The sequence below is a fragment of the Salmo salar genome, chromosome 15 (genome assembly GCF_965601325.2).
Source record: "Salmo salar chromosome 15, fSalSal1, whole genome shotgun sequence".
NCBI classification, from domain to species: domain Eukaryota; kingdom Metazoa; phylum Chordata; class Actinopteri; order Salmoniformes; family Salmonidae; genus Salmo; species Salmo salar.
In genome coordinates this window covers 42285858-42305032 of record NC_138305.1, presented here as the reverse complement: position 1 = coordinate 42305032, position 19175 = coordinate 42285858, and the positions used below count along the sequence as shown (strand labels likewise).

The 19175-nt window shown below is 41.8% G+C and overlaps 1 long non-coding RNA gene across 1 annotated transcript; it reads right to left on the bottom strand.

The window, feature by feature from the left end:
• Window positions 1-15037: 15037 nt before the first annotated feature.
• LOC106571537 (uncharacterized) lies at window positions 15038-18374 on the bottom strand. The gene is made up of 3 exons (XR_001320937.2): window positions 18302-18374; window positions 17781-17949; window positions 15038-17665 (listed from the first exon to the last, which is right to left on the bottom strand). It is a non-coding gene; the product is annotated as an uncharacterized LOC106571537 (long non-coding RNA).
• Window positions 18375-19175: the final 801 nt, after the last annotated feature.

The window sequence follows — 19175 nt, the reverse complement described above, 5'->3', positions numbered from 1 at the left end:
TTAAACTTGATGGGCCAAATAAAACCACTTGCGAGCTGAATTCCATTGTCCTATTGTGACTGTAACATACTGCTGATTTTGTAACATTTTCTGAAGACACTGAGTCAGACGAGAAGCAGTTGTATCTCTCTCACCATTTTCAGTTGACTTGTTTTGTGTTAAGGCAAAGCAAAGGGGAGAACATAGACAAGATAGACATGATAGATCATAAACCTTGACACTCCTCTAGTATCTAGTAGTTCTTCATACAGTGAAATCCTCATGTTCTCCGGCAACATTGCCCTCTGCTGGAAATAACTTTATCACCCACGGGTCACCTGTGCTCATCATAAAACACAGGTGACACATCATAAAATAGAGGTGACACAAAAATCATAGGTCACGCACAATAGTTAGACAACGTGGGAAACAATATACCTTGAAACTGTTGTACATTTTGTGACATTTGTAATTATATTCACAATATTCAGATTTCATACACTTATTTTCTGAATATCATGTCAATTCCCAGGGGTAACTCTGTCAAGGGGACAGGATTCAGTATTATAAGATGCAGCGTGGCAGTGTAGTCACCATGATAAGTGTACTGCAGCCTCCACTGCAAACCAACGCCCTCATTAAAACTCCACTCAAAGTGTTTTTTTCCTCTCAAGAAAAAGTCATGTGCTTCAGAGAGGGATCTATTTTCCACCGCTCACCCCTGCCCTTCCATTGGCGGCTAATTACAGCGGGCTGATCAAGCGGAGGAGAGAGCAGGAGCAGAGCTAGATAGTGAGAGAGAGAAGGAGAGATCGAGACAGAGAGAGAGAGCGTGAGCTGGCACGCAGCAAATGTGGCCCATGCTTTTCATGTCGCAGGAAGGCAGAGACAAGAATCCTGGAGGAATGTCAATCAACCTAAACATAGATCAATAGATACATGTGGTGCTGTCACCGTGCAGTAATGTATCTGCCCTGATATTTTATTCATGAGGCTGTGTTAAACACAGCTCCCAGACAAGCACAGGGAATCCCATGCCTTGATTCTATAGCTAGAGGACTCCTGATATCTCCAGGAGTGATAAGTATAATTTTGGTGGTCTAGTACTGTCTAGTACTACTTTAAGTGATGTCTGTCTTCCCAGTGGCCTTCTTGGTGTGTGAACTGGTGACTGCTCATAATTTGCAGAGATAGCTGTTGACACATCAACCAGGATCAAGGGGCAGGGCAATTTGTGACTTGTTTTGGTAATCATTGGCTGTGTTGGATGGGGAGTGGTTTCACCTCTCCTAGGCAATCAGCAATTAGTACCAGAAGGTGTGCTCTCCACCTCTGTTAGGTAATTACCAATTAGTGTTAGTTCTTCAGTCTCCCCTGGGTTATCAGCGGGAGCTGTAAGCGGCGGTCGTGTCAATGGCGGTTTTGTCACAAATCTAAGACAGTCGCCGAAACAAAGACTGTTCTGCCGAGTTGTTTGAGGAAGGAAAGAGAGGAAGGCTCCACACCCCTCTCTCACAGTATCTTACCTATTTATTTAAAGATTCTCATTTTGCTCTTTTGTAGCTTTGTCAGCTACAGTTGAAGTCTGAAGTTTACATACACCTCAGCCAAATACATTTAAACTCACAATTCCTGACATTTAATCCTAGTAAAAATTCCCTGTCTTAGGTCAGTTAGGTTCACCAATTTATTTTAAGAATGTGAAATGTCAGAATAATAGTAGAGAGAATGATTTATTTCAGCTTTTATTTCTTTCATCACATTCCCAGTGGATTAGAAGTTTACATACACTCAATTAGCATTTGGTAGCATTGCCTGTAAATTGTTTAACTTGGGTCAAACGTTTTGGGTAGCCTTCCACAAGCTTCCCACAATAAGTTGGGTGAATTTTGGCCCATTCCTCCTGACAGAGCTGGTGTAACTGAATCAGGTGTGTAGGCCTCCTTGCTCGCACACGCTTTTTCAGTTATGCCCACAAATTTTCTATGGGAATGAGTTCAGGACTTTGTGATGGCCACTCCAATACCTTGACTTTGTTGTCCTTAAGCCATTTTGCCACAGCTTTGGAAGTATGCTTGGGGTCATTGTCCATTTGGAAGACCCATTTGCGACCAAGCTTTAACTTCCTGACTGATCTCTTGAGATGTTGCTTCAATATATCCACATCATTTTCCTGCCTGATGATGCCATCTATTTTGTGAAGTGCACCAGTCCCTCCTGCAGCAAAGCACCCCCACAACATGATGCTGCCACCCCCATGCTTCACGGGTTGGGATGGTGTTCTTCGGCTTGCAAGCGTCCCCCTTTTTCCTCCAAACATAATGATGGTCATTATGGCCAAACAGTTCTATTTTTGTTTCATCAGACCAGAGGACATTTCTCCAAAAAGGACAATCTTTGTCCCCATGTGCAGTTGCAAACCGTAGTCTGGCTTTTTTATTGCAGTTTTGGAGCAGTGGCTTCTTCCTTGCTGAGCAGCCTTTCAGGTTATGTCGATATAGGACTCGTTTTACTGTGGATATAGATACTTTTGTACCTGTTTCCTCCAGCATCTTCGCAAGGTCTTTTGCTGTTGTTCTGGGATTATTTTGCACTTTTGTCAAGTACGTTCATCTCTAGGAGATAGAACGCGTCTCCTTCCTGAGCGGAATGACAGCTGCGTGGTCCCATGGTGTTTATACTTGCATACTATTGTTTGTACAGATGAATGTGGTACCTTCAGGCATTTGGAAATTGCTCCCAAGGATGCACCAGACTTGTGGAGGTCTACCATTTTTTTCTGAGGTCTTGGCTGATTTCTTTTGATTTTCCCATTATGACAAGCAAAGAGGCACTGAGTTTGAAGGTAGGCCTTGAAATACATCCACAGGTACACCTCCAATTGACTCAAATTATGTAAATTAGCCTATCAGAAGCTTCTGAAGCCATGACATAATTTTTTCTGGAATTTTCCAAGCTGTTTAAAGGCACAGTCAACTTAGTGTATGTAAACTTCTGACCCACAGGAATTGTGATACAGTGAATTATAAGTGGAATAATCTGTCTGTAAACAATTGTTGGAAAAATTACTTGTGTAATGTACAAAGTGGATGTCCTAACCGACTTGCCAAAACTATAGTTTGTTAACAAGAAATTTGTGGAGTGGTTGAAAAACTAGTTTTAATGACTCCAACCTAAGTGTATGTAAACTTCCGACTTCAACTGTATGTGTGTTTTTTCTGTACCTATCTGCTCCCCACTCCTTGGCTGTAACCCTTCTAATTTAGTGTACCCTGCCGTGCAACCCATGTGGAATTCCGGGTCCCTTGACCTTTTGGCCCTGACGTAGACATGGATCATCCCAGAGAACACTGCTACTCTTTCTTCATCTGACTATGTTTTCTCTCATTGTCTAAGAGCATCTGGTCATTGCGGTGGTGGCACAGGTCTACTAATTTCTCCTTAGCGGAGGGTTTCTCCCTCTCTCACCTGTCTATGTCCTCATTTGAATTCCATGCCTACTAATCTCACTGCAACCCCCCTCCAGGTCTCTGATCACTACTTTGTTTTCTTTTCTGTCTCCCTTTCCTCCAACCCTAACCATTCAGCCCCTACTCAGATGGTCATACGCCGTCGCAATCTTCTCTCTCTCTCTCTCTCTCGTACTACACTTTCCTCTTCTAACCTATCATCACTCCCTTCTGCTCAAACCTTCTCCCTTCTGTCTCCAGATTCTTCCTTTGTGACCCTACTTTCTTCCCTATGACTCGCACTGCACCCGTTCCTCCCAGTCGGCTCGTCCCTCCCCTAATGGTTTGTGGCTGAGTGACTCATTGCGAGCTTACAGAACAGGGCTGCGGGCAGCTCAGTGAAAATGGAGGAAAACTAAACTTTCGGAGGACCTATCATCCTTTCACTCCCTCCTCTCTACCTTCTCTATCTGCTGCTAAATTTCAAGCTTCTGCCTCTAACCTTAGGAAGCTCTTTTCCACCTTCTCCTCCCTCCTTAATCCTCCACCCCCTCCTCCTCTCTCTCTGCAACAACTTTGTCAACCACTTGGAAAAAAAGGTTGACTACATCCACTACTCACTCACTCAGTTTATTGAGTCCACTGATCTCACTAACACAGAACTACCCTACACCTTGACCTCTTTCTCCCCTCTCTCTCCAGATGACATCTTTTGATTCGTGAGGCCTGGCTGCCCGACACCCTGCCCGCTCGACCCCATCCCCTCCTCCCTTCTCCAGACCATCTCTGGAGACCTCCCCTTCCTCACTTCCCTCATCAACTCATCCCTGACCACTGGCTGCGTCCCCTCTGACTTCATAATGGCCCGAGTTGCTCCCCTCCTCAAGAAACCAACACTCCAACATTCCAAAACACTTGAGCGTGCTGTCTATGATCAACATTCTCATTATTTCTCTCAGAATGATATTTTTGACCCTAACCAGTCAGGCTTCAAGATGGGTCACTCAACTGAGCCTGCTCTTCTGTGTCATGGAGGCTCTCCACGCTGACCCTTTCTCCTCTGTTCTCATCCTCCTAGAGCTATCCGTTGCCTTCGACACCGTGAACCATCAGATCCTCCTCTCCACCCTCTCAGGGCTGGGTGTCTCAGGCACTGTATACTCTTGGATTGTATTTTATCTGGCAGGCCGCTCCTACCAGGTGATGTGGAGAGGATCTGTGTCCGCACCACATACTCGCACTACTGCTGTCCCCCAGGGCTCGGTTCTTGGCCCTCTCTTCTCTCTATACACCCAGTCACTCGGCTCGGTTATATCCTCACATTGTCTCTCCTATCATTGCTACATGGATGATATTTAACTACTTTTCTCCTTCCCCCTTCTGACACCCAGGTGGTAACACGCATCTCTGTGTGCCTGGCAGATATCTCAACTTGGATGCCGACCCACCACCTGAAGCTCAACCTCGACAAGATGGAACTGCTCTTCTTCCCGGGGAAGGTCTGTCCACTTAAAATACCTCTCCATCATGGTTGACAACTCCACAGTGTCTCCCCCCCGGAGTGCAAAGAACCTTGGCGTGACCCCGGACAACACCCTATCGTTCTCTGCAAACATGAAAGCAGTGACCCACTCCTGCAGGTTCATGCTCTACATCATCCATAGAGTACGACCTTACCTCAAACAGGAAGCGGTGCAAGTCCCAATCCAGACACTTGTCCACTCCCGTCTGGACTACTGCAACTTGTTGTTGGCTGGGCTCCCCGCTTGTGCCATCAAACCCCTGCAACTTATCCAGAACGTTGCAGCCGGTCTTGTTATCGCATATCACCCTGCTCCTCAACACTCCACTTGTTTCCAGTTGAAGCTTGCATCCACTACAAGATCATGGTACTTGCCTACGAAGCAGCAAGAGGAATGGCCCCTCCCTACCTTTAGGCTATGCTAAAATCCTACACCCCATTCCGGGCACTCCGTTCTGCCACATCAACTCTCTTGGCCCTCCCACCCCTACCGGATGGCAGCTCCTGCTCAGCCCAGTCCAAGTTCTTCTCTGTCCTGGCACCCCAATGGTGGAACTAGCTTCCCCCTGAAGTTAGGACAGCAGAGTCCCTGCCCATCTTCTGAAAAATATCTGAAACACTATCTTAAATAATCCTCCTCCTCACTTCAACTTTTTTATTTGTAACTTAACCAGCACTTGCACTTGACCCCCTCCTAGCTCTGACTCTACTGATAGCTACATTGAGGAAAAATGTACTTTCTATGCCTGTGATATGTTTTTGTCCCACCAAGCTATCTTAAGATGAAGGCACTAACTTTAAGCTGCTCTGGATAAGAGCATCTGCTAAATAAAAAAATATAATTCAAAAACATGATGTAGTCACCGGAGGAGCATCAGGCCTGGAGGAGCATATCCCCTTATCTCTGGCGCATGATGGAACAAATGTGGTGATTATTATTCACCCAACTGAGGCGAAGTAGAGGATAGTGTCGTTGAGGAATAGAGGCCTGCTGGCTGTATGGGGATACCTGATACATATTGTATCAGATGGAACCATGACAGATGTCTTTCTAGAATGTCAGATCCATCATCATCATCAACAACCCTCAGGATTCCATCAGAGGGAAGTGTTGAAACTTTCCAAACAGAGCTCCAGTTTCCACAGGTGTAAATCAAACAGTCATCGTCTGTATTCTGTCTTTCTCATAAACCTCCTTTCCGCAATGTGGATGAACGGCTTTGAATACTGTGATGGTTACAGGGGTCAATTATATCCACCTATACATTTTATGTGCACTTAATCGAGTGCTGGTACAGGTCGTAAAATACACCCATCTGCTACACACATCAGTCATTTTTATGCCCCCCACCGGTCACTTTTTATTTCTTTGGATTACTCTGGCATTTCCAGCTACTTCTCTGGGCTGCATTACTGTTATTGCCTCCCCTGGCTCCTTTCTGGAATGCAGTGCCACGGAGATATATGGTCTGCTTGTAACCTTGAGAAACAATTAGATGAAACATCATCTCCACTGTCTGAGACAAACAACATGCTGCTTGCCGTGAGGGGAAGACTACATGCTGTGTACGGTTCAGTGGAGAGATGTTAACTGTATGATACATTTTTAAAGCCCTTGTTTGGCTCAGTTTCTATGTGAGATGGATCTTCTATTCTATCACATGTACCAAAATGGCCCCCAACCTGTGTCTTCTAACATGTGATGTGGCAGATGTTCAGAATAAATACAAAAAGCCACTGCTCATGCTTGTTATGAAATAAACACACACTGGCGTGCACAGTTTTGCATTTGAGTCAATCAAATAGTGCACCTCTAACTTTATACAGTACTAATGCAATTAGTCAAATCAGTCACACTACGAAATGCTACCAAATAAACCACAATTCATTCATAATACTGTGAATATGTCACACCCTGACCTGTTTCACCTGTCCTTGTGATTGTCTCCACCCCCTCCAGGTGTCGCTTATTTTCCCTGGTGTATTTAGCCCTGTGTTTCCTGTCTCTCTGTGCCAGTTCGTCTTGTATGTTCAAGTTAACCAGCGTGTTTTTTCCCCATGCGCCTGCTTTTCTATTCTCTTCTACTAGTCCTCCCGGTTTTTTACATTTGCCTGTTTTCTGGACTCCATTCCCGGCTGCCTGACCATTCTGCCTGCCCTGACCTCGAACCTGCCTGCCATTCTGTACCTCTGGACTGGTTTTGACCTTTTGCCTGTCCACGACCATTTTCTTGCCTACTCCTTTTGGAATGTAATTAAACCATAAAGACTCTAACCATCTGCCTCCTGTGTCTGCATCTGGGTCTCACCTTGTGCCCTTATAGAATATATAGTTTCACAGACATATTGTTGAATTTTTTTCTGGTTTGTGTGAAATCAGTAAGAATAATATAAAACCAGTCTGCACACCACCAAGGTAAATTGGTTGAGTCTTGACTCTTGGTTGACAGTGTTGGGGGATGGGTAATGTATTGATGCTCGAGTGCCAAAACACAAATTTGTTTATATTTGTCTTTGTTACTTCTTTTTGATATTTGAGTATTATTTTTGTATAAGTTTTTTATTTTTATATATTTTCAAGTGTTATGATTATTTATTTGCGTTATTCCAAATGTCTGAATAAAAGTTACAGTGAGGGAATGGTGCTTTTTTGGGGGGGGGGGCTGAAGGGTGGGTTCGCCCAGGGAGTCATACAAGCTAGAACCGCCACTGGCCCCAATAGATCCACAGACGATACAATAGTCATTCCACTGCACACTGCCCTATCCCATCTGGACAAGAGGAATACCTATGTAAGAATTCTGTTCATTGACTATAGCTCAGCATTCAACACCATAGTACCCTCCAAGCTCATCATTAAGCTCGTGACCCTGGTTCTGAACCCCGCCCTGTGCAACTGGTTCCTGGACTTCCTGACGGGCCGTGGGCAGAACTGAAAAAGTGTGTGCGAGCAGGGATGCCTACAATCCTGACTCAGTTACACCAGCTCTGTCAGGAGGAATGGGCCAAAATTCACCCAACTTATTGTGGGAAGCTTGTGAAAGGCTACCCGAAACGTTTGACCCAAGTTAAACAATTTAACTTTAATGGCAATGCTACCAAATACTAATTGAGTGTATGTAAACTTCAGAACCGCTGGGAATGTGATGAAAGAAATAAAAGCTGAAATAAATCATTCTCTACTATTATTCTGGCATTTCACATTCTTAAAATGTGGTGATCCTAACTGACCTAAGACAGGACATTTTTCCTAGGATTAAATATCAGGAATTGTGAAAAACTGAGTTTAAATGTATTTGGCTGAGGTGTATGTAAACTTCAGACTTAAACTGTATATACCATGATTGACAGGACTGTAATAATCATCATGAAACGACCCTGGAAGTGCCATAAGTGTAAGCCAACATAATTCATTATTTTACATTAACCTGTTTAACTGCATTGATATGGCTTAATTGATCCTAGTCCAGACTCGTTATAGTTGCAAATACCATGCAGTTGGACCAGGGAAATTTAATCAAACAGATTTGTTTTGCAGGTCTTCCGTTACCTCACATTTATTGATTCGTTCATTTCCCATCATGGAAATGTATCTCTATTCCCTAATCAAAATATTTCATCGATTTCACAAAATAAACTGACAAATACAGCTTTTTACTCCAATCTGGCAACCCTCATAAAATCCGACATAGCACCAGTATCCCAAATTATTACGTGAAAACAAGCATATAAAACAGCATTGGCATTAATAAAAAATGTATAAAAACCTTTCGGCTACTATTATAAGTATTTCAGTGACAACCTGGTTGATTAACAATATTGGGTTGTTAACACGTTTGTTTTTTATATAAATACATGTGGAACAGGTAACTATTTGCATCAGCCTTTTAAGTAAATCCAACAAGGAGGATCATTTAAGTACAATATACTTCGCTTTTAGTGCATTACAAACTCAAATATATTAAGTGCAAGCAACAAACAGGATCTCAAAAGTTCCTTTTTCCAACTTAATTTTATCAGGTTCAGAACAGTTTTTTGTTGACCTGCTTAAGTTCTTCAAGTCCCAGAACTAATGTTCTAAGTTTGATATACCTCATGTAATCAGGTACAGAACTAAGTTTAATTTACTGAATTTATTCAGTATCGTAATTGATATTCTATGTTTAATCTACAAATGTTTTTTGCTCAGTTACTTATGGTACTCAGGTTAGTAAATGTATTTAAATTGGGTTCCTACTACTCAAATATATACTCACAACTATACTTAAAAAGCTGATGCAAATAGTTACCTCAATATACTTGGGATAATTTACAAAAAATAACTATTTCTATACAAGGGAATATGCAAAAAGAAACAACAGTGTTCAACTTCAACACCTTTATTTTGAATTGTCACGACTTCTACCGAAGTCGATGCCCCTCCTTGCACGGGTGGTGCTCGGTGGTCGACTTCACGTCACCGGTCTTCTAGCCATCATTGCTCAGTTTTTCATTATCCATTGGTTTTGTCTTGTCTTCCATCACACCTGTTTCCAATCCCATTAATTACTTGTGTATTTAACCCTCATGTCCTTGTCGGTGATTGTTTGAATGTTATGTTACGTGGGTTTGTGTATAGGTGTGCGACGGGTATCCTTTACCCATTTTATTTTTGGAGTTTGTTTTTAATTAAATACTCCATATTTAACCAACTTGGTTTCTCCTGCGCCTGACTTCCCTGCCACCTACATACACGAATATGACATGAATAAAGGTTTTCTTCAAACTTCAATCTCAAATTTCCCCTTAAACCCTACTCCTTAAGCATTTTTGGAGAGCTCATTATTTTGTAATCTGTAAGCATTCTGGGTATAACTCCACCTTGCCTCCTTAGGTAAAGTTACATCCAGATAGCATGCGCCTGACTAAAAATGATTTCAGATCTTCACAACTGCATAACGTTTAGGTGATAGTTTGGGATTAGCACTTTGACCTCACATCTTGTACAGTTTGGCAAGAATTCTCTGGTGGTCTGTGTGCCCCTTAACATCAAAGCGATATTTTAACAGAAAACTAAATGAACGATTTCTTAAACTTTACACGAAGCACAATACGAACTTTAGCTCAAATACAACCTCATTCAAACTGTTTTAGATTAATCAAAACATATTAATTATTTTTTTATTTATTTCACCTTTATTTAACCAGTTAGGCTAGTTGAGAACAAGTTCTCATTTGCAACTGCGACTTGGCCAAGATAAAGCATAGCAATTCGACACATACAACAACACAGAGTTACACATTGAATAAACAAAACATACAGTCAATAATACAGTAGAACAAAAGTAAACAAAAAGTCTATACAGTGAGTGCAAATGAGGTAAGTTAAGGCAATAAATAGGCCATGGTGGCGAAGTAATTACAATATAGCAATTAAACACTGGAATGGTAGATGTACAGAAGGTGAATGTGCAAGTAGAGATACTGGGGTGCAAAGGAGCAAGATAAATAAATAAATAAATAAATAACAGTATGGGGATGAGGTAGGTAGTTAGCCCATCTGTAAACAGCCCATCTATGTACAGGTGCAGTGATCTGTGAGCTGCTCTGACAGCTGGTGCTTAAAGCTAGTGAGGGAGATATGAGTCTCCAGCTTCAGAGATTTTTGTAGTTCGTTCCAGTCATTGGCAGCAGAGAACTGGAAGGAAAGACGACCAAAGGAGAAATTGGCTTTGAGGGTGGCCAGTGAGATAAACTTGCTGGAGCGCGTGCTACGAGTGGGTGCTGCTATGGTGACCAGTGAGCTGAGATAAGGCGGGGCTTTACTTAGCAGAGACTTGTAGATGACCTGGAGCCAGTGGGTTTGGCGACGAGTATGAAGCGAGGGCCAACCAACGAGAGCGGACAGGTCGCAATGGTGGGTAGTGTATGGGACTTTGGTGATAAAACGGATGGAACTGTGACAGACTGCATCCAGTTTGTTGAGTAGAGTGTGGCAGGCTATTTTATGACATCACTGAAGTCGAGGATCGGTAGGATGGTCAGTTTTACGAGGGTGTGTTTGGCAGCATGAGTGAAGGATGCTTTGTTGCGATATAGGAAGCCGATTCTAGATTTCATTTTGGATTGGAGATGCTTAATGTGAGTCTGGAAGGAGAGTTTACAGTCTAACCAGACACCCAGGTATTTGTAGTTGTCCACGTATTCTAAGTCAGAGCCGTCCAGAGTAGTGATGCTGGACAGGCGAGCATTGCAGGCAGTGATCGATTGAATAGAATGCATTTAGTTTTACTTGCGTTTAAGAGCAGTTGGAGGCCACGGAAGGAGAGTTGTATGGCATTGAAGCTCGTCTGGAGGGTTGTTAACACAGTGTCCAAAGAAGGGCCAGAAGTATACAGAATGGTGTCGTCTGCGTAGAGGTGGATCGGAGAATCACCAGCAGTAAGAGCAACATCATTGATGTATACAGAGAAGAGAGTCGGCCCGAGAATTGAACCCTGTGGCACACCCATAGAGACTGGCAGAGGTCCGGACAACAGGCCCTCCGATTTGACACACTGAACTCTATCAGAGAAGTAGTTGGTAAACCAGGCGAGGCAATCATTTGAGAAACCAAGGCTGTCGAGTCTGCCAATAAGAATGCCAATAGGAATTTTGCACATACAGTGGGGGAGAAAAGTATTTGATCCCCTGCTGATTTTGTACGTTTGCCCACTGACAAAGAAACGATCAGTCTATAATTTTAATGGTAGGTTTATTTGAACAGTGAGAGACAGAATAACAACAAAAATATCCAGAAAAACGCATGTCAGAAATATTATAAATTGATTTGCATTTTAAATTAGGGAAATAAGTATTTGACCCCCTCTCAAATCAGAAAGATTTCTGGCTCCCAGGTGTCTTTTATACATGTAACGAGCTGAGATTAGGAGCACACTCTTAAAGGGAGTGCTCCTAACCGCAGCTTGCTACCTGTAAAAAAGACACCTGACCACAGAAGCAATCAATCAATCAATCAATCAATCAGATTCCAAACTCTCCACCATGGCCAAGACCAAAGAGCTCTCCAAGGATTTAAGGGATAAGATTGTAGACCTACACAAGGCTGGAATGGGCTACAAGACCATCGCCAAGCAGCTTGGTGAGAAGGTGACAACATTTGGTGCGATTATTCGCAAATGGAAGAAACACAAAAGAACTGTCAATATCCCTCGGCCTGGGGCTCCATGCAAGATCTCACCTCGTGGAGTTGCAATGATCATGAGAACGGTGAGGAATCAGCCCAGAACTACACGGGAGGATCTTGTCAATGATCTCAAGGCAGCTGGGACCATAGTCACCAAGAAAACAATTGGTAAAACACTACGCCGTGAAGGACTGAAATCCTGCAGCGCTCGCAAGGTCCCCCTGCTCAAGAATACATATACATGCCCGTCTGAAGTTTGCCAATGAACATCGGAATGACTCAGAGGACAACTAGTGAAAGTGTTGTGGTCAGATGAGACCAAAATGGTGCTCTTTGACATCAACTCAACTCGCCGTGTTTGGAGGAGGAGGAATGCTGCCTATGACCCCAAGAAGACCATCTCCACCGTCAAATATGGAGGTGGAAACATTATGCTTTGGGGGTGTTTTTCACCGCATCAAAGGGATGATGGACGGGGCCATGTACCGTCAAATCTTGGGTGAGAACCTCCTTCCCTCATCCAGGGCATTGAAAATGGGTCGTGGATGGGTATTCCAGCATGACAATGACCCAAAACACACGGCCAAGGCAACAAAGGAGTGGCTCAAGAAGAAGCACATTAAGGTCCTGGAGTGGCCTAGCCAGTCTCCAGACCTTAGTCCCATAGAAAATCTGTGGAGGGAACTGAAGGTTCAAGTTGCCAAACGTCAGCCTTGAAACCTTAATGACTTGGAGAAGATCTGCAAAGAGGAGTGGGACAAAATCCCTCCTGAGATGTGTGCAAACCTGGTGGCCAACTACAAGAAACGTCTGACCTCTGTGATTGCCAACAAGGGTTTTGCCACCAAGTACTTAGTCATGTTTTGCAGAGGGGTCATTAAAATGCAAATCATTTTAGAACATTTTTGACATGCGTTTTTCTGGATTTTTTTGTTGTTATTCTGTCTCTCACTGTTCAAATAAACCTACTATTAAAATGATAGCCTGATCATTTCTTTGTAAGTGGGCAAACGTACAAAATCAGCAGGGGATCAAATACTTTTTCCCCCCACTGTATTGTTACAAAATATATGCCAAATTGTCCCTTAACTTCTGTGGGACGCTTGCGTCCCACCCTAGTCAACAGCCAGTGGAATCGCGTGGCGCGAAATACAAATACCTCAGAAATGCTATAACTTCAATGTCTCAAACATATGACTATTTTACACCATTTTAAAGACAAGACCCTCGTTAATCTAACCACATTGTCCGATTTCAAAAAGGCTTTACAGCGAAAGCAAAACATTAGATTATGTCAGGAGAGAACCCTGCCAAAAATAATCACACAGCCATTTTCAAAGCAAGCATATATGTCACAAAAACCAAAACCACAGCTAAATGCAGCACTAACCTTTGATGATCTTCATCAGATGACACTCCTAGGACTTTATGTTATACAATACATGCATGTTTTGTTCAATCAAGTTCATATTTATATCAAAAACCTTTTACATTAGCATGTGATGTTCAGAACTAGCATACCCACCGCAAACTTCCGGTGAATTTACTAAATTACTCATGATAAACGTTCACAAAGTACATAACAATTATTTTAAGAATTATAGATACAGAACTCCTTTATGCAGTCGCGGTGTCAGATTTTAAAATAGCTTTTCGGCAAAAGCACATTTTGCAATATTCTGAGTATTATAGCTCGGCCATCACAGGCTAGCTAATTTGACACCCACCAAGTTTGGTGCTCACTAAACTCTGAATTACTATTAGAATAATTGGATTACCTTTGCTGTTCTTCGTCAGAATGCACTTCCAGAACTTCTACTTCAACAACAAAATGTTGTTTTGGTTCCAAATAATCCATAGTTATATTCAAATAGCTCCGTTTTGTTCGTGCGTTCAGGTCACTTTCCGAAGGGTGACGCGCGAGCGCATTTCGTGACAAAAAAATTACAAATATTCCATTACCGTACTTCGAAGCATGTCAAACGCTGTTTAAAATAAATTTTTATGCAATTTTTCTCATAAAATAGCGATAATATTCCAACCGGGCGACGTTGTATTCATTCAAAGGCTGAAAAAAATATATAATTCTCATGAACGCGCATCTCCAGTGTCACTGTCCCCAGCCTGACCACTCACAAAATCTCCTGCTGTTCTTCGCCCAGAGACAGGAGACACGTCATTCCACTTTCTGGCGCCTTCTGAGAGCCAATGGAAGCCTTAGAAAATGTCACGTTACAGCAGAGATGCTGTATTTTCGATAGAGATGCAACAGAATGACAAATTGTCAGACAGGGCACTTCCTGTATGGAATCTTCTCAGGTTTTGGCCTGCCATATGAGTTCTGTTATACTCACAGACACCATTCAAACAGTTTTAGAAACTTTACAGTGTTTTCTATCCAAATCTACTAATTATATGCATATTCTCGTTTCTGGGCAAGAGTAGTAACCAGTTTAAATCGGGTACATTTTTTATCCGGCCGTGCAAATACTTCCCCCTAGCCTCAACAGGTTAATAAACCTGACTCCATATGCACTAGTGAAGCCCATATGGACATATTATTTTGACAGGTGTAAGCATTCTGGGTATAACTCCAGCTTTCCTCCTTAGGTAAAGATACATCCAGATAGCATGCGCCTTACTACAAATTATCTCAGAAATCCACTAGTGCATATGAAGTAAGTTTTAAAACAAAGCAGTTTTTTTTAACCAGGAATTGACAATGTCTCTTATGACTTCACCTGAAAAAGAGCATCATGTAAACTGTGGCTCCTATACCACCTAGCAACTACATTTTCAGCTTACTGAGTAGGGTTTAGACCACAGTTTGTGAGTGGCCCTTTGAGAGTTCTCATAGATATCTCTGAAAACAAGTAACTTCATCTTTAGAGCTTGGACCCGTGGGGAGGTCCTGAGATCATCAAGTTCCAAGAATACTTTTTGGAACACCTCAAAGTCATATTTCAGTTCTTTGGGGTACCTTAGATTTAAGCCATAGATGAGGCCCAAAAGCAAGGTACATGACTGTAACACTGCGAATACCAACCATGACCTCTGCTCCTTCGATACAGATCCCACGCTCTATATTCTGGTGCAGAACCTTTACAGTGAACACCTTCATCACATGCTGAACGAGGTCCTCTCGGATCATGGTGTTGTCAGCATCCTGAATGAAACAATGTAATGGAAATTATCTGATTAAAGGTTTGACTAAATGATTTCACTCAGAAACCATATAACCTGTTGAAATGTATTTGAAATAAGGCTATAATAATGGGTTAAGAACTATATTCCAATACTGTGTGTGAGTAAGACACTGTTACCACTTCAAAATGAGCAGGGCAGAGTTGATAAGACGACCTTGGGAGGGGAACAGGAGAAGATGCCTCCCTAAGTTAGGGAGAGAAACAACGGCCTGGGAACAGCTAGGCTGGCAAAAGATAAGGAGACAGGTGGTCTGGGTACTGTGGAAAAATACAGCCGCCTAAAGTTGGGTGGAGTTCTCTACTGATGCAAGTTAGTGAGTGTGTGTAATATAAAAGGCTTTGTACATTGTAAGGATTTCAGAGCTCTCATAAATAAACGTTTTGACCCTTGTGGGCTGGCTATCCGTCGGCTTCATTCAACCAGAATCTTACACACTCTGGGGGGGGGGGTAGACTGAGTAGTTTAATTGAAGTTCGGTTTAAGAACATTGATAATTGTTTGTTACGTGAATTAAGTTAAGAAATAAAAGACAAGGATATTACATTAACTGTGCAACTTGAGGAAGAGAGGGAAACAAATTAAAACCTTTACCTTGTATTCTGTAATAAGGTCTTCAACCCTCTCGCCAAGGTATATGATCAGGCCACGGATCACACTGTCTCTTCTTTCCTGGATGGTGTTGCATTGTAATATGATGTTTTACAAATAATTGCATTTAATACCGGCAACTAAATACATACAGTATAACCTATATACTACTGTGAAGGTGTTACTGTGCATACCTTGTACAGAACTTCAAAGATTTTCTGCATTCCCACCTTTACAGCACCTCCTTTTGACTTAAACAAGTCCAATAGTTTTGGTGTATAGTCGTCCAGCTTCTGGATAAAGGTGGACTCAAGAGCAACAGTTGTAGCGTCCCACCTCGCCAACATCCGGTGAAATTGCAGAGCGTGAAATTCAAAATTCGTAATATTAAACATTCATGAAAATACAGGTGTCTTACATCGTTTAAAAGCTTAACTTCTTGTTAATCCAGCCGCTTTGTCAGATTTCAAAAAGGGTTTACGGCGAAAGCATACCATGCGATTATCTGAGGACAGGGCCCCGCATATAAAAGCATTACAAACATTTTCCAAACAAGCAGAGGCGTCACGAAAGTCAGAAATAGTGATGAAATATATCACTTACCTTTGAAGATCTTCCTCTGTTTACAATCCCAAGGGTCCCAGCTACATAACAAATGGTCGTTTTGTTCGATAAAGTCCTTCTTTATATCCCAAAAAATTCAGTTTAGTTGGAGCGCTTGATTCAGTAATCCACCGGTTTCCCTCGTTCAAAAAGCATACAAATGAATCCCAAAGGTTACCAATAAACTTCATCCAAACAAGTCAAACAACGTTTCTAATGAATCCTCAGATACCCTAATATGTAAATAAACGATAAAATATAAGACGGAGAATAGTATGTTCATTACCGGAGATAAATAACGAAGTGCGCGCCCTCATCCACGCACGCCACAATACTACAGCCAAAAACTACAAATTCTAGCTAATTTTTCAAAAAACAAACCTGAAACTCTTTAAGACTTGACATCTACTGGAAGCCCTAGGAACTGCAATCTGGGAGGTATTCCATTGATTTTCCCATAGACAGCCATTTCAATGAGTGCTGAGCTCCCCAAAAATATTTTCCGGATGGATTCCCCTCGGGTTTTCGCCTGCCATGTCAGTTCTGTTATACTCACAGACATTATTTTAACAGTTTTGGAAACGTTAGAGTGTATTCTATCCAGTATTACCAATTATATGCATATGCTAGCTTCTGGTCCTGAGTGACAGGCAGTTTACTTTGGGCACCTCAGTCATCCAAACTTCCGAATACTGCCCCCTATCCCTAAGAAGTTTTTAATCTGAGAGAGCGAGAGAGAAGGGGGAGGAAACATCTTCTGAACAGATAAGGACAAAAGATGATCTGAGAGCCAGAATGCTATTGGGAAACCCCTCCTAAAGCATGTGCAGAGTGAGAATGTTCAGACTAATCTCTAATGCATATATAATTGAAGATTAGAATATTAGGTCAAGACAACAAAATATTTAAATCAATATACATTTTTTTACCTACATTGACTATTTTCATTCAGCTGTATTTTGTACCTGAGAGGGCTCAAACAGGGCTGGCCATCTTTCTTTGAAGTCCTTCACAGGAAGGGCCTGAATGACATCTTGTCTTCGATATTAGAAGGTCTTTGCCATTTTGGCACTCACAATGTTGTGGTTGTCACGTATTTGTACTTGAATGGAGCAAAACTGGAGATCTTACATTGCATGTGCCGCCTGATCCCTATGGAATTAAGATAAAATCAATTAATTTTGTGTATACATAAGCTTTAACATATTATTACTTGTGTAACCTTTACTTAACCAGGCAAGTCAGTTAAGAACAAATTCTTACTTACAATGACAGCCTATGGGGGAACAGTGGGTTAACTGCCTTGTTGCCAGAACAACAGATGTTGTCAGCTCAGGGATTGTTGTCAGCTCAGGGATTCAATCCAGCAACCTTTTGGTTACTGGCCCAATGCTCTAACCACTAGGCTACCTGTCACCCCAGTATGCGTTCTCATTCTAAAATAAGGAAGACACACATTGTCAATCCCTGCCTGAAGGCAACGCATTGAGTAAAACACAAATAGGGCCCTATGAAATGATTGTTATTTTTTCCCCCAAATGCTGTTTTATTTTATAGAATTCCATGTTAACTTTTTGTTGCCTAGTGTGCTCAATCCATTTGGTTGATAACAAAAAAAATACAGTATATATCTAATACCTATTATTCACACTAATGTTGGGTTACTGTAATAAAAATATTCTGTGTATTCTGCCCGAGGGGTACCTGTATTCTGTTTAAATTGGGGCCCTACAAGCCCTTATGTGAGTTACAATGAAAACACACAGACATTTGAAAATATTGACATACCTTGTCAATGTATTCTGGAAAATATGTTATGTCCAGTACTCAGGAACGTCTGAATACGTGAATACCTATACCTAAAGAAGAGAAGTTGTATTAAAATCTATGACAATGTCTGGAAAATAACACTCAAATGACTTCAGCTTTAGATAGCTAGCTAGCTAAAAAGAACGGAAATCCAAGCTGACTTGGAAGAGCGGCTTGTTATCCATCTTACTAGCCAGCCCAATTATTTAATTTAGCAAGTTTGCCTGTTAACGTTAGATATTGACTAGATAACTACTGCACAAGGTCAACATTTGCAGTGCTGCCTTGAACATGTTGTGAATACGTGAACAACAAGATTTCTGCAAGGACAGGTGTAGTTAGATAGCTAGGTGTAGTTAGCTAGCTAGCTACGTACTGTTTCAACCTGTCTCTTCCTGGGTAGCTTGCCTAGGTGGCAAACATTACCTTGCAGGGGCACATGTGTTCAGTTCTACTGTAATGTTTGCTGATGATGCATTTTTTGGTAAGCTAGGTAGCTAATATGTTACATAGCTACTTCGGTTAATATAAAACTTACACAAACATGACAAAAGTTATAAACAGCGCTGAGGCGAGTAAATGCACTGCTAACTTACTAGCTAGTAGCATGCCCACCACTAGCTGACTAACGTTATACAGACATCATGGCCATTAACTAGCTAGCTTATCAGCGTGCAAATATATAACGTTAACGTACTCTGGCAATATAGCTAGCTAAAGGCTTTTCTTACTTGAAGAATATTATTTAACGAATATTTTTGACATTTCGTTGAAAATATGTATAGAGAGGTCCAAACTACATTCCAAGTTATAATTTGGTCCTTACCTGCAGCATGGCCATTCCAGAGGAGAA